This window comes from Myotis nattereri, assembly GCF_964212035.1.
Source record: "Myotis nattereri genome assembly, chromosome: X".
NCBI classification, from domain to species: Eukaryota; Metazoa; Chordata; class Mammalia; order Chiroptera; family Vespertilionidae; genus Myotis; species Myotis nattereri.
Window position 1 is genome coordinate 54,587,806 of NC_138078.1, and position 15,696 is coordinate 54,603,501.

The 15,696-nt window shown below is 38.1% G+C and overlaps 1 protein-coding gene across 1 annotated transcript in view; it reads right to left on the bottom strand.

Moving 5' to 3' along the window:
- The window catches only part of PHKA1 (phosphorylase kinase regulatory subunit alpha 1), a gene marked incomplete at its 3' end in the record, with an annotated part of 280,015 nt that overhangs the window by 246,963 nt on the left and 17,356 nt on the right, over nt 1-15,696 (bottom strand). The gene's annotated exons all lie outside the window — the stretch shown is intronic.

Consider the following 15,696-nt stretch of genomic DNA (forward strand, 5'->3'; position numbering starts at 1 on the left):
AGATTGTTTTCTGGAGATTTTTCATTTTCTTTCTGAGCTGCCTCACTGCCTTGCTTATTCATGGTATTTGATGGGATCTTTCTCCATCTATGTGTTGCATTTTCTCTAGCAGATGTCAATAAAGAGGTATTTCTACTATTTTCCCAGGGACTGTACTGAATCACAAGTTTTTTTAGGTCTGTGAAGTCCCAAAGCTAACCTTGCTGCGCTGCTTGGGAGTGGGATTTATTTTGCCCTCTCAGTAATGGTAACTCTGGACTTCCCACGGGTTCCCCGCACAAGTGCCCCAATCATGGATCAGTCACAGAGGAAAATATTGATTTTGTGGTAATGATTCTCAGTTTGCAGATAATATGCTCTTCAACCCAATACCAAGGGCAACCACAGGCGAGTTTGGGAACCTAAGGGGTAGCAGGGCTCTGTGGCTCCATTTCTTTGTTTGGAACACTGACCACAGAACAGGTGACAGCCACAGCAGAACCCCTGCCTTGTGTCCTTGTCACAGTCTCTTGGATGGCTCAGCACTCCCTCTTGCTGGAGTACCCATGGAGATTCTCTCCTTTCTCGACAAAGAAAGCTGCTTCCGCTCCTCTCAGGGCCGAGCCCACTGCAAGCTCCCAGGTGCAGGTCTGTGTGTCTGTAGCCAGTTTGAGATCTCCACCTTTCTCGCCTCCTGTGTTTGTTCCTGTTTGCCTACCTTTAGATATTTCAATGTGTGGATCTCTCAGGTATGCGTGTATGATGACAGGGAATCCTTTGTTGAGTTATACTTGATCAAGTTGTTGAAATTTCAGGAGGAAAGACCAAGGGAATCTCTCACACTACCATTACTCTGACATCACTCTCTCATTAAGATTTTAATCTGCATTTTCTTAGTGATTATTGATATTCAGGTGTTTATTTTTCATGTACTTATCAGTCTTTTTAATATCTTTAGAGAAATGTCAATTTGGGTTATTTGCCCATTTTAAATTATTTTTTTAGTATTGAGATGTGAGAGTTCTTTATATATTTTATTTTATTTTTTGTTAATTCTCACCCAAGGATATATTTCCATTGATTTTTAAAAGAGAATGGAAGGGAGTGGGGAGACAGAGAAACATCAATGTGAGTAAGACACATAGATTGGTTGCCTCCCGCATGCGTTCAGACCAGGGCTGGGATCGAGCCTGCAACCGAGGCATGTGCCCCCACCAGAATCAAATTTGGGACCCTTCAATCATGGGCCAACACTCTTTCCACTGAGCCAAAGCAGCTAGGGTGAGTTATTAATATATTTTAGATACAAGTCCCTTATCAGATAAATAATTTGCAAATATATTCTACCATATTTTGGTTGGGTTTTTTTTTGTTGTTGTTGTTTTTTACTTTATTGCAAGTGGTCCTCTGAAACACAAAAGTTCTTAATTTGACAAAGTCCAATTTATTTATTTTTTCTCTCGTTGCTTATGCTTTTTATGTCATATCTAACAGGGCTTTGTCTAACCCAAGGTCAGGGAAGATTTATTCCTGTAGTTTCCTAAGTGTTTGTTTATGAACTCAATTGTGTCCCTTACCCATCAAGTTCGTTGAAGCCTTAACCTTCAATGTGACTGTATTTGGAGATAAGCCTTTTAAGGAGGCAATTCAGTTTAAATGAGGTCACAAGGGTAAGGCCCTAAAACAATAAGAACTGGTATCCTTATAAGAGGAGACAGAAGAAAAGGACTGGTAATCACACAGCAAGGAAGGCAGCTGTTTGCAAACCAAAGCTAAGGAGCTCACCAGAAACCAGTCCTGCCAACATCTTGATCTTGGATGTCCAGCCTTCAGAACTGTGAGAAAATTAATTTCTGTTACTTAAGCCACTGGTTCTGTGGTATTCTGTTATGGAAGCCCTAGCAGATTAATCATTTTAGTTTTCCTTTTACAAATATTTCAGTCTATGATTCATTTTTGAGTTGTCTATGGTGTGAGGAAGAATTCCAATTTCATTCTTTTGTATGTGGATATCCAGTTTTCCTAGCACCATTTGTTGAGAAGACCATCATTGCCCTTGGAACCCTTGTTAAAAATCAACTGACCATAAATGATGGTTTACTTTTGGACTATCAAATCTGTTACTCTATATGTCTATCACCACACTGTTTAAATTACTGTAGCTTTGTAATAAGTTTTAAAATAAAAAAAGTGCCAATCATCCTACTTTGTTGTTCTTTTTCAAAAAATTTTTGTCCATTCTAGGTCCCTTGAATTTCCATTTGCATTTTTGGATCAGCTTGTCAATTTCTGTGGAGTCTTAAGACAGCTGGGATTTTTATAAGAATTCTATTAAATCTATAGATCTATTTTGGGAATGTTGCCATTTTAATACGTCTTCTAATTCATGAACAGTGGATGTCTGTTCATTTAATTAGATCTTTAATTTTTTCAACATTTTATAGCTTTAAAGTATAAGTTTTATACTACTTTTGCTAAATTTATGTCTCAGTCTTTCATTTTGATAATATTGTAAATAGAAATTGTTTTCTTAATTTAATTTTTGGTTTATTTCTAGTGTATAGAAATAAAATTGATTTTTGCACATTGATATTTACCCAGTTACCTTCCTGAATTTGTATATTTAAGTGGACTCCTTAATATTTCTATATATGAGAACTTATCATCTACAAATGTAGAGAGTTAAACTTCTTCCTTTATATGATATCTTTTATTTCTTTTTATTGCCTATTTGCCCCAGCCAAAACTTCTCACTAAATACAAGTGAGAAGAAATTGACATCCTTGTCTAGTTCTTACATTGGGGAGTAAAGCAAATATTAAAAAACTATTAAATATTATGTTAGCTGTGGGTTTTGTAGATGCTCTTTATCAGGTTGAAGACATTCCCTTGCTTGTTTTTTGAGTGCTTTTATTATTAACTAGAGGCCCGGTGCACAAAATTCGTGCAAGGGTGTGTGTGTGTCCCTCAACCCAGCCTGCAACCCCTCCAATCTGGGACCCCTGCGAGATCGGGCCTAAATTGGCAGTCAGACATCCCTCTCACAATCCGGGACCACTGGCTCCTAACCACTTGCCTGCCTGCCTGCCTGATTGCCCCTAATTGCTTCTACCTGCCAGCCTAATCGCCCCCTAACTGCTCCCCTGATGGTTTGATTGATGCCTAACCACTCCCCTGCTGGCCTGATCGCCCACAACTGCCCTCCCCTGCCACGACCCACCTCCTCCTCTAGAACCCGCCTCCTCTGCACAAGGCAGTGGAGATGCCGGGACTGGGCTCCTCTGTGCTGTGCAGAGCCGCAGGATCCCCAGGACTCACCATGCGGAGCGGCCGCTGGGCACCACCTCTACTGTATGCATGGCCATCTTGTGGCAGCCATCTTGTGATGATGTCGTGTGAGGGCGTCATGCCACCTAGGCCTTTATTATATAGGATGCTTTCTCTATGTCTAATGAGAGGAATGTATAGATTTTTCTTTTATTCCATTCACATGATGCATTACAGTAATTAATTTTCAGATGTTAAAACAACTTTGCATTATTGGGATAAATATTACTTGGTTAATATGTATAATCCTTTTTATATATTGCTGAATTCAGTTTGCTAGTATTTTGTTGAGGATTTAAAAATACATATTCATAAAAAATATTGGTCTAGGGAGGAACAGTGTATCGCAGGGAACTTCAACACTCTCCTGAATACCTGACAGGACTAAGGCGTGTCAAACAGAAGAGCAGAGGAACTGAAGGACCTTCACTACTGCACATTTTTATTTATTTATTTTTATTTTATTTTATTTCACCTTTTACATAAGAAACTATTTTTTTCTTTTTTAATGACCTGATTTTAACTTTTCAATTACTACATTTTTATTTTTTAACCAGTATTATTACTACTACCATTTTAACTTTTTTTAAAGTGTCATTATATTTTCTCTTTATCTTATTTTGGGATTAGTGTTCTAAATTCTATTTTCATCTTTCCTTTAGCATCATTTTACTCTACCTCAACTTTACCTTTACACCAAAACTCTCCTCCTCACTTTTCCCCTGTTGTTGTCCTGTTTCTCTTACCCTTTTCCTGCTTTAGATTTTCCCTATTCTTTCTTTTTACTCCCTGTTAAAATTTCACCCTACTTATATATCTAATTTCCAATCCCCTGCTCTAAGCCATAAACACCTCTCTCTTCTTTCTTCACTACCCAAATTTTTTTCTCTCTCTATCATTTGGTTGTTGTTTACTTGATTGTTCAGTATATTGGGGTTTTTTTAATGCTTATCTGTGAGATTGTTTTGCTTTTTCTTTCTAATTTTCTTTTCCGGTTTTTTTTTTTTTTTTTGCTCCTGTTTTCCCTTGCCTCACTTGATATCAACGATTGTTTGTAGTTTATATTGTGTTGCTGGAATTTGTTGGGATTAGTGGCTGTTCTATTGGAGTTTTCTCAACATATAAATAGTTTCTTCTCCTCTTCTATTTAATTCTCGTTCTTTTCTCTCTTACGTTTTTTTTCCTTTTCACAATTTCATTTTTGCACTCCTTTTTCTTCTTTTTTTCTCTTTTTTCTTTCTCTCTTCTTTCTTCCTTATCCCCTAATTCTCCTTGATCTGGTGGTCACCTTTATTTGGGGTTATTAGTATCATGAATATATTTGTGTTCAGTGCCTTGTGCTTTGTGCCTTTGTGTTGTATTTTGTGCCTTTAAATCAATGCAGCAGAGAGAGAACTACATAACCAAACACCTGGAAAAGAGAGATCATGGGGACACAAAGAAACAGCCTGCATATGAAAGAAAAACAGGCATCACCAGAAAAGGAGTAAATGAAATGGAGGAAATGGATGCAAGCAACCTGTCAGGAAAAGAATTCAGAGAAATGGTCATAAGGTGGATGAAAAGAATGGAAGACAAATTCAACAATATGTGTAAGAACCAAGAGAAAATGAAGAAGAACCAAGAAGAAATGAAAAATGACATCACTGCCATAAAGAACTCAATAGAAAGCATCAACAGTAGACTAGAAGAAGTAGAGGACCTCATCAGTGAGCTAGAAGACAAGGTAGGAAAAAATACCCAGGCAGAGCAGCATCTAGAAAAAAAAATTAAAAAGCAGGAGAGCCTAAGGGAACTTTGAGACAAAACAAAAGGAAGCAACATCTGCATAATAGGGGTGCCAGAAGGAGAGAAAACTGAGCAAGGAATAGAAAACCTGTTTGAAAAAATGACAGAAAATTTCCCTGATATTGGGAAGAAAAACCTCACACAAATCCAAGAAGCTCAGAGAGTCCCAAAGAAAGTGAATCCCAAAAGACCGACACCAAGGCAGATTATAATTAAATTGGCAAACAACAACGACAAAGTAAGAATCTTAAAAGCAGCAAGAGAAAGACAGAAAGTTACCTACAAAGGACACCCCACCAGACTAGCGACTGATTTCTCAACAGAAACACATCAGGCAAAAAGGGAATGGAATGAAATATATGAAGTCATGCAAAGGAAGAGTCTGAATCCAAGAATACTGTACCCAGCAAGGCTATCAATCAAAACTCAGGGTGAAATCAGGAGCGTCATGGACAAAAAAGGACTACGGGAGTTTATTACCACCAAACCAGCAATGCAAGAAATGCTAATGGGTCTGCTGTAAAAAGAAAAATTGGGAAACAAAGAAGGAACACAGGGGTAAAGAATAAAAATGGTGACAAACAACTATCTATCAATAATAACTTTAAATATAAATGAATTAAATGCCCCAATCAAAAGACATAGGGTAACTGAGTGGATAAGAAAACATGACCCATATATATGCTGTCTACAGGAAACACACCTCAGAAAAAAAGACGCACACACACTGATGGTGAAAGGATAGAAAAAGGTTTTTCAGGCGAATGGAAATGAAAAAAAAGCTGGGGTAGCAATAGTTATACCTGACAAATTAGATGTCAAAGTGAAGGACATAAAAAGAGATAAGGAAGGCCACTTCATAATACTAAAGGAAGCAATCCAACAAGAAGAAATAACTCTGGTAAACATATACGCACCCAATATAGGAGCACACAAATTCATAAGAAAACTTCTGGAGGGAATCAAGGGAGAGATTGACAGCAATACAATCATAGTAGGGGACTTTAACACCACACTATCACCATTGGACAAATCCTCTAAACAAAAAATCAGCAAAGAAACACCAATCCTAAATGACTCACTAGATCAGAAGGAATTAATTGACATCTTCAGAACATTTCATCCCAAAGCCACAGAATATACATTCTTCTCAAGTGCACATGGTCCATTTTCAAAGATAGACCATATATTGGGTCATGGCCAAAGTCTCTGCAAATTCAAGAAGATAGAAATCATACCAAGTATCTTATAAGATCACAATGCCATAAAACTGGAAATCAAATACAATAAAAACAATCCAAAAAAATCAAACACATGGAGACTAAATAGCATGCTATTAAACAATGAATGGATTATCAGAGAGATCAAAGAAGAAATAAAAAAACATCATGGCAAGAAACGACAATGAAAACACAACAATCCAAAACCTATGAGAAACGATGAAAGCAGTCCTGAGAGGGAAGTTCATAGCTCTACAAGCCTACTGCAAAAAAACAAGAAACAATGATAATAAATTACTTACCCCTACAACTCAAAGAGTTAGAGAGTAACAAGAAAAGCCCAGTGTAAGCAGAAGGAAAGAAATAATAAAGATCAGAGTGGTGATAAACGACATAGGGACCAAAAAAACAATACAAAAGATCAACAAAACCAAGAGCTGGTTCTTTGAAAGGATAAACAAGATTGACAAACCTCTAGCCAGGCTCATCAAGAAGCAAAGAGAGAGGACCCAAATAAACAAAATCAGAAATGAAAGAGGTGAAATAACAACAGACCCCACAGAAATATAAAGGATTGTTTAAAAATACTGTGAACAACTCTACTCCAACAAACTACACAACCTGGAGGAAATGGACTTATTCTTAGAAAAAACAACCTTCCAAAACTCAATCAGGAAGATTCTAAAAATCTCAATAGGCCGATAACTATGGAAGAAATTGAAGGTGTCATCAAAAAGCTTCCAGCAAACAAAAGTCGGGGGCAGATGGCTTCACAGGGGAGTTTTACCAAACATTCAAGGAAGAACTAAAACCTATCTTCCTCAGACTATTCCAAAAAATTCAAGAGAAAGGAACACTTTCAAGCTCATTCTATGAAGCCAGCATCACCCTAATACCAAAACCAGGCAAAGACAACACAATGAAAGAGAATTACAGGCCAATAACCCTCATGAAAATAGATGCCAAAATCCTCAACAAAATCCTAGCAAATTGGATCCAGCAGTACATCAGAAAGATCATACAACATGACCAAGCAGGATTTATCCCAGGAATGCAAGGCTGGTACAATATCTGCAAATCAATAACGTGATACATGACATAAACAAATTGAGAGATAAAAAACCACAAAGTCATATCAATTGATGCAGAAAAAGCATTTGTCAAAATCAAACACCCTTTCTTGATAAAAACTCTCAGCAAGGTAGGAATAGAAGGATCATTCCTCAACATAATAAAAGCCATATATGACAAACCCACAGCCAACATCATAATCAATGGGCAAAAACTAAAACCATTTCCCCTAAAAACAGGAACAAGACAGGGATGCCCCCTCTCACTACTTCTGTTCAACATAGTACTGGAAGTACTAGCCCTTGCAATCAGACAAGAAGAAGAAATAAAAGGCATCCAAATTGGAAAGGAAGAAGTAAAACTGTCCTTATTTGCAGATGACATGATACTGTACATAGAGAACCCTAAAGACTCCATTAAAAAATTATTAGGCTTAATAAATGAATTTGGCAATGCAGCAGGATACAAAATTAATGCCAAGAAATCTATGGCATTTCTTTACACCAATAGTGAACTTACAGAAAGTGAGAGTAAAAAAGCAATCCCATTTACCATCACACGAAAAAAATTAAGATACTAGTAACAAATTTAACTAAGGAGGTAAAAGACTTATATGCGAAAAACTACAGGACACTGAAAAAAGAGATAGAGGAAAACATAAACAGATGGAAGAACATACCATGTTCATGGATTGGTAGAATCAACATCATCACAATGTCCATATTACCCAAAGCAATCTACAGATTCAATGCAATCCCCATTAAATTACCAACAGCATATTTCACAGATCTAAATCGAATGCTCCAAAAATTCATCTGGAATAAAAAAAGACCTCCAATAGCTACAGCAACCCTGAGAAGGAAGAACAAAGTACATGGAATCTCAATACCAGATATCAAGCTGTATTAAAAAGCCACTGTTCTTAAAACAGCATGGTACTGGCACAAGAACAGACATATAGACCAATGAAATAGAATAGAGAATCCAGAAATCAATCCAAACCACTATGCCCCATTAATATTCGACAAAGGCAGCAAGAGCATACAATGGAGTCAAGACAATACTTCAATAAATGGTGTTGGGAAAATTGGACAGATACATGCAAAAAGATGAAACTGGACCACCAACTCACACCATACACAATAAATCAACTCAAAATGGATAAAAGACTTAAACATAAAACGGGAAACCATAAAAATACTAGAGGAATCCACAGGCAGTGAAATCGCAAACATATGCGAAGGAATTTCTTCTCTGATACTGCTCCTAGGGCAATGGAAACTAAAGAGAAAATAAACAAATGGGACTACATCAAAATAAAAAGCTTTTGCACAGCAAAGGAAACCATCAACAAAACAACAAGAAGGCCCACTGCATGGGAGAATATATTTGCCAACGATATCACCAATAAGGGTTTAATCTCCAACATCTACAGGGAACTAATGCAACTTAACAATAGGAAGATAAACAATTCAACCAAAAAATGGGCCACAGACCTAGATAGACACTTTTTGAAAGAGGACATACAGAAAGCTGAAAGACATGAAAACATGCTCAAAGTCACTAATTATATGAGAGATGCAAATCAAAACAACAATGTGGTATCATCTCACACCTGCCAGAATGGCTATCATCAACAAACCAACAAACAACAAGTGTTGGAGAGGATGTGGAGAAAAAGGAACCCTTCTGCACTGCTGGTGGGAATGCAGACTCGTGTAGCCACTGTGGAAAACAGTATGGAGTTTCCTCAAAAAACTAAAAATGGAACTCCCATTTGATCCAGTGATCCCACTGCTAGGAATATATCCCAAGAAACCAGAAACACCAATCAGAAAGGATATATGCACCCCTATGTTCATAGCAGCACAATTCACCATAGCTACGATTTGGAAACAGTCTAAGTGCCCTTCAGCAGATGAGTGGATTAAAAATCAGTGGTACATCTACGCAATGGAATACTACGCTGCGGTAAAAAAGAAGGAACTCTTGCCATTTGCAACAGCATGGATGGAACTGGAGAGCATTATGCTAAGCGAAATAAGCCAGTCAGAGGAAGATAAATACCACATGATCTCACTCATTTGTGGAATATAGAGAACAACATAGACTGATGAACAGGGACAGATCTAAAGACAGAGAAAGAGTGATCAGACTACCAATCCCCAGAGGGAAAGTAGGGGAGGGTGGGGGTAAGGGGAAGAGATCAACCAAAGGACTTGTATGCATGCATATAAGCCTAACCAATGGACATGGACAACAGGGGGATGATAAAATGAGTGGGGTGGGGGGGAGGTTGGGGGTTAATGGGGGGATGAGGACACATTTGTAATACCTTAACCAATAAAGAAATTAAAAAAAAAATATTCAAGGGAGGACTGGAATCCACATAATCCACCTTCTGCAAGAGAAGAGCAAGTTCTAGCCTTCCTTCCTGTCAGTTCACCTAGGCCCCGATGAGCTGAGCAGTCTGTGTGTGGCTCACCTTTCTGCAGGTGACCTCTGTTTTCCTGCCTTTTGGATTTTAAGGCTGCCAGTGTTTGCAATAGTAGCATTTGATATATTGATGGAACCCCCTCAAATGTAAATTAACATTCGCAATGTGGTAGGTTTGTTCTGTATATAAGGAAGGGAAGACTGCAAATCCCCACTTGTGGAAAAGGTGATTGAGATGGCGTGGGGACAAGCAAGACATTCTGCATATTTACTGTCTCCAATTGTACGTCCAGGCTATGCAAGCCCCACAAGAGAGCTAAAAGAGTAAGCTCACGGCTGACTCTCAGAAATCTTTATATTTATAGGATTTATAACTAAAATCTAAGCTCTGGAGACTGAGGTTAAAGGCCAACTTACAAAGCAACATCACTTCTATGGTATTCTTCCCCAAAACCTATAAGCCCATACTAATTATGAGAAAAAACATCAGATAAATCCAGACATTCTACAGAATAACTGGCTAGCACTCCTCAAGAACACTTTCAAGGTCATGAAAAACAAGACTAAGAAACTATATCAGACCAGAGAAGAATAAGGAGACATAACAATTAAATGCAATGTGGTACCCTGGTTGGATGCTGAAACGAAAAAGAACTGTACTATACTGAATAGTGTCCCCTCCCTAAAATTTATGTTCACCCAGTACCCGCGAGCATGACCTTACTTGGAAATCAGTTTAAAAAAATATATTGGTCTATAGTTTTGTTTTCTTGTGATGCCTTTGTCTGGTTTTGGTGTCAGAGTAATATTGTCCTCATAGAATGAATTTACAAATGTTGCTTCCTCTTCTATTTTTTGAAATGTTTGTAAAGAACTAGTATTAATTCTTCTTTAAATATTTGTAAAATATATCAGTAAAGCTATCTGGCCCTTGGCTTTTCTTTTTATATTACTATTTCTATCATTTTAATTATGATACATTTATTCAGGTTTCCTTTTCTTCTTAAGATTCAGTAGTTTGTATCTTTCTAGTAATTTGTCCATTTCACTAAAGTTATCTAAATCGTTGGTAAACATTTTGTTCACAATATTAACTCTTTATATTTCTGAAGGTTTCTAGTGATATCTTAATATTTTATTCCTGATTTTAGTAAACTTAATTGACTCTCTTTTTCTCTTGGTCAGTCTATCTAAAGGTTTGCTAATTTTATTGATTTTTTTAAAGAACAAACTTTTGATTTTGCTGATGTTCTCTACTATTGTTTCTTTCTCTATGTCATTAATTTCTGCTCTAGGTTTATTATTTCATTCCTTCTGCATGCTTTGGGTTTAGTTTGCTCTTCTTTTCTCAGTGCCTTATGATGAAAGGTTAAATTACTGATTTGAGGTCTTTTTAATATATAGGCATTTACAGATATGAACTCCCTTCTGAACACTGCTTTCCCCGATTCCCGTGAGTTTGGGAAGTTGTGTAGTACTTTTCCTTCAGCTCGGTTTTTCTAATTTCTCTTGTGATTCTTCTTTAACCCACTGATTATTTAGGAGCCTGCTGTTTAATTTCCACATATTTGTGAATTTCCCAAATTTCTTTCTGTTACTTACTTCAAATTTCATTCCATTTTGGTCATAGACGATACTTTGTGTGATCTGAATACTTTTAAATTTATTGAGGCTTGTTTTATGGCCTACTGCCAGAGGCTAAAAACAATAGCAGTTAGCATATTAATGCAAAAAGACACATTGGAAGGCCAATGGACTTTGATATTCAGCAGGGCTGAAAATCAGCATAATATTGCCCTGCTGTGGGCTCAATGGCTGAAGATAATGCTCTAACCTGATTATCCTTTACTGGTACTGTTTACCAAACTTTACCTTTGATATGCTTGTATGCATTGCTAAAGGCAAATGTGTATTTAAGTAAATAAAAAGCAGACTGGCCAGAAAAGAGACACCCCTGCCCCCAATGCCTTCTAAATTCATATTTCTTGTATAGTATTTTCATTTGTGGGTGGCCCCTTCTTCAGATTCTGAACCCCCACTTAAAAGGTTGCAGCAGCCTACCACATAGTATATCCTAGAGAATGTTCCAAGTGTACTTGGGAAGAATATGTATTCTGTTGTTGTAAGTCTAGTTGCATTAAGTTTTCTATTTCCTGGTTGATCTTCTTCCTAGTTGTTTCATGCTCCTAGAGGAGTATTGAAGTCTCCAACTATTTTGTTAAACCTGCCTTTAATTCTGACAGGTTTTCCTTCATGTATTTTGGGGGCTTTAGTGTTAAATGCTTATATATTTATAATTATTATACCTTACCAATGGAGTGATCCTTTCACCATCCTAAAATGTCCCTCTCCATCCAGCCTCCGTGGCTCAGTGGTTAAGCATCGACCTATAAATCAGGAGGTCCTGGTTCGATTCCTGGTCAGGGCACATGCTCAGGTTGCAAGCTAGACCCCTAGTAATGGGCATGCAGGAAGCCGCTGATCAATGATTCTGTCTCATCATTGATGCTTCTATCTCTCTCTTCTTCTCCTTTCCTCTCTGAAATCAATGTTAAATGTCCCTCTTCAACACATTTTTTTAAGTCTATTTTTTCTGAGATTAGTTTAGTTACTCTAGCTTTCTGATGGGTGTTGTGGGCATGATATATCTTTCTAAATACTTTTACATGTGTGTATGTTACAAACTCAAAAATACACTTATAATTATTACTTTATATAAGTTCATATCTTTTAAAGACTCTGAGAGGAGAGAAATATATATATATAGTTATATAGTTATATATAGTTATATTGTTATATTAACATTTGAATTTACAATTTCTGGTTCTCTTTATTTGTTCCTGTGGATTTGAGTTACCATTTGGTATAATTTCCCTAATTCAGTATAGCTTTGTTTCCACCCACCTCCTTAGTTCTGTTATTATCAAATATATTACATTTTTATATATTACACGCCCAACAATACAATGATGTTATTTTATACAACAGATTTTTGAGATTAGTTAAGATAAGAAAATGAAATTTTATTTTATTTTATAATTTCTTTTACCAGTGGTCTGTTATACGGTGGGGATTCCAAATATTATTTGGGGTCAACTTATTTCAGTATTAAGAATCTTGCCACAGGTGAGGGGATTTGGGGGACTGGGTCAAAAAGGTGAAGGGATTGAGAAGTACAGATTGGTAATACCAAAATAGTCACAGGGAAGTAAAGAACAGCATAGGGAATACTTTCTATATATAAAGAGCCAGGGGCCACCGCAACCGAATGGATGACCAAACCGATGACCGAACAGGCTGCATGGGGTGACAAGGCCGGGAAGGGGGTTAGTGAGGGATGACCAAATGACTGAGCACCAGGCTGCGTGGGGCAACCAGGCCAGCAGGGGGGTTAGTGAGGGATGACCAAACAACTGAGCACCAGGCTGCGTGGGGTGAACAGGCTGGCAGGAGGGTTAGTGAGGGACGACCAAACGACTGAGCAACAAGCTGCATGGGGTGACCAGGCCGGCAGGGTGGCCAGTGAGGGATGACCAAACAACCGACCAGCAGACTGAGAGAGTAGGCAAAAATAATATGTTCTCATGACTTCCACTGAAGTTTGAGCATATGACAGAGTCAAAATGAACAGACAAATTAAAACAGACAGTGGGCCAAACCGGTTTGGCTCAATGGATAGAGCGTCGGCCTGCGGACTGAAGGGTCCCAGGTTCGATTCTGGTAAAGGGCATGTACCTTGGTTGCGGGCACATCCCCAGTAGGAGGTGTGCAGGAGGCAGCTGGTCGATGTTTCTCTCTCATAGATGTTTTTTACTCTATATCCCTCTCCCTTCCTCTCTGTAAAGTATCAATAAAATATATTAAAAAATAAAAAAATAAAAATAAGATGTGGACATTCAAATGACCCGAATCAACTGTCACTGTTTGTCCCAATAGCAGCAATGCTTACGTGATAATATAGTTTAACAAACATACAAAACAAGTCACATGATAAGAGAGGTTCGGCTTCTAAAGTAAATTGAATATGTTCTTTAAAAATTCTCATGTCCTCCCCTCTGACTATAATTCTTTATTTTCCAATCAGAAAATTACCCCAGGTGATCCAGTAACATGTAGAACTCCAGTAACCTAACTTATTAAAAAACAAACAAACATCCCAACCATTTTTAAAATATTTAAATTGATATTTTGGGGTTAAAATTATAGAAGATATTTAGATCCAAATATATTTTCTGAATAGAAAATATTTCAGGTTTTGATTTAAAAAAAATAAACATAAAAAATATATAAGTGACACATTTTCCCAAGGAACTCTGAATTAGTACCTTTCACTCTAACTTTCTTCAAATTAAGAGAATCTATGCAGTTCCCTATACTGCACAAGTTTTAATGAAAGAAAATAAGACTTTCTAAGAGCATCAAATACATGTTTTCTTATTTACAAACATATATACTCTTCTCTCTCTCTTTCTCTCTCTCTCTCTCTCTCTCTCTCTCTCTCTCTCTCTCTCTCAAATATATTCTTACTGATTCAGAGAGGAAGGGAGAGGGAGAGAGATAGAAACATCAATGATGAGAGAGAATCATTGATCGGCTGCCTCCTATACGCCCTGTATTGGGGATCAAGCCCACAACCCGGGCATGTGTCCTGACCTGGAATCAAACTGTGACTTCCTGGTTCATAGGTCGATGCTAAACCACTGAGTCACACCGGCCGGGCTCAATTCTTATTTATAAATTCATTTCAAGGACATATACAGCTTGAAAAGCTTCGGAAGCAGTTTCAAAAAAACTAGCTTTTAAGTAATAAGAAAACATAGAAGAAAGTTTAAATTAAAAGAAAAAAATTGTTTTAATTTATTCAAGAGTGGGAACATCCTCCATGAAAATGTGTACCTTGACTGTGGGTGGCTGGGTGGCCTTATCACACCTTAGGAATTCAAATGCTTTTTACAATGAAAAGAAAGAGAGTGTCATCTCATTTCTCTCCCAGGGTAGATGTCTGTCAACAGAAGGTGGACATCAATAAAAGGAGGGGCTTGCACAATCAATCCAGAAAGTCAACAATCTATGAATAATCCAGAACCGAGTATTTATCTCCTCTGCCACACATCCTCCCTCCCAGCCAGTGAGCAAGATAATTACTCTCAAGTCAAGCTAAGTGCCCCCCAGTCACAGTGGCCCAATGCTGACATACAAAGCATAGAAATAACTCTCACTCTGGCATAAAAGTGACAACTTTCTTGGAAGAAAAGCAGATACTGTAAATTTCTCAAAGTCTCCCTGAAACATTTTTTAAAGTAATTTTTACTTCTTTAGAAAAAATGCATACATGGCAAACCATCTGTAATAAAAGACCCATTCTAGAAAAATTTACCTGGTCCTACTAATATCTGCAATCATAACCATATTTACAGACAAATATATCTATACTAATAAAAGAGTAATATGCTAATTAGACTGGGAGACTTTCCAGGAGACCTTCCAAATGTTCTTCTGGACAAAGCCATGGTGGCGGGCCGAGGTAGAGGCGGTTAGAGGCCAAGAGGGGAGGGCAGTTGTGATCAGGCTGGTGGGGGGCGGGGCCATTGGGGGTAAGCAGACCAGCAGTGGGGCCAGTTGGGGGCAAGCAGGCCATCAGTGGGGGTCAGTTGAAGGTGATCAGGACAGCAGGGGGGGCAGTTTGGAGTGAGCAGGCCAGCAGGGGGACAGTTGGGGATGAGCAGACCAGTGGGGAGGGAAGGTAGGGGCAAGCAGGCCAGCAGGGGGGGCAGTTTGGGGTGATCAGGCTGGCGGGGAGTCATTTGGAGGCAAGCAGGCTGGCAGCGGGGGGGGGGGGGGGGGCGAGCAGGCCGGCACACAGAGTGGTTAGAGG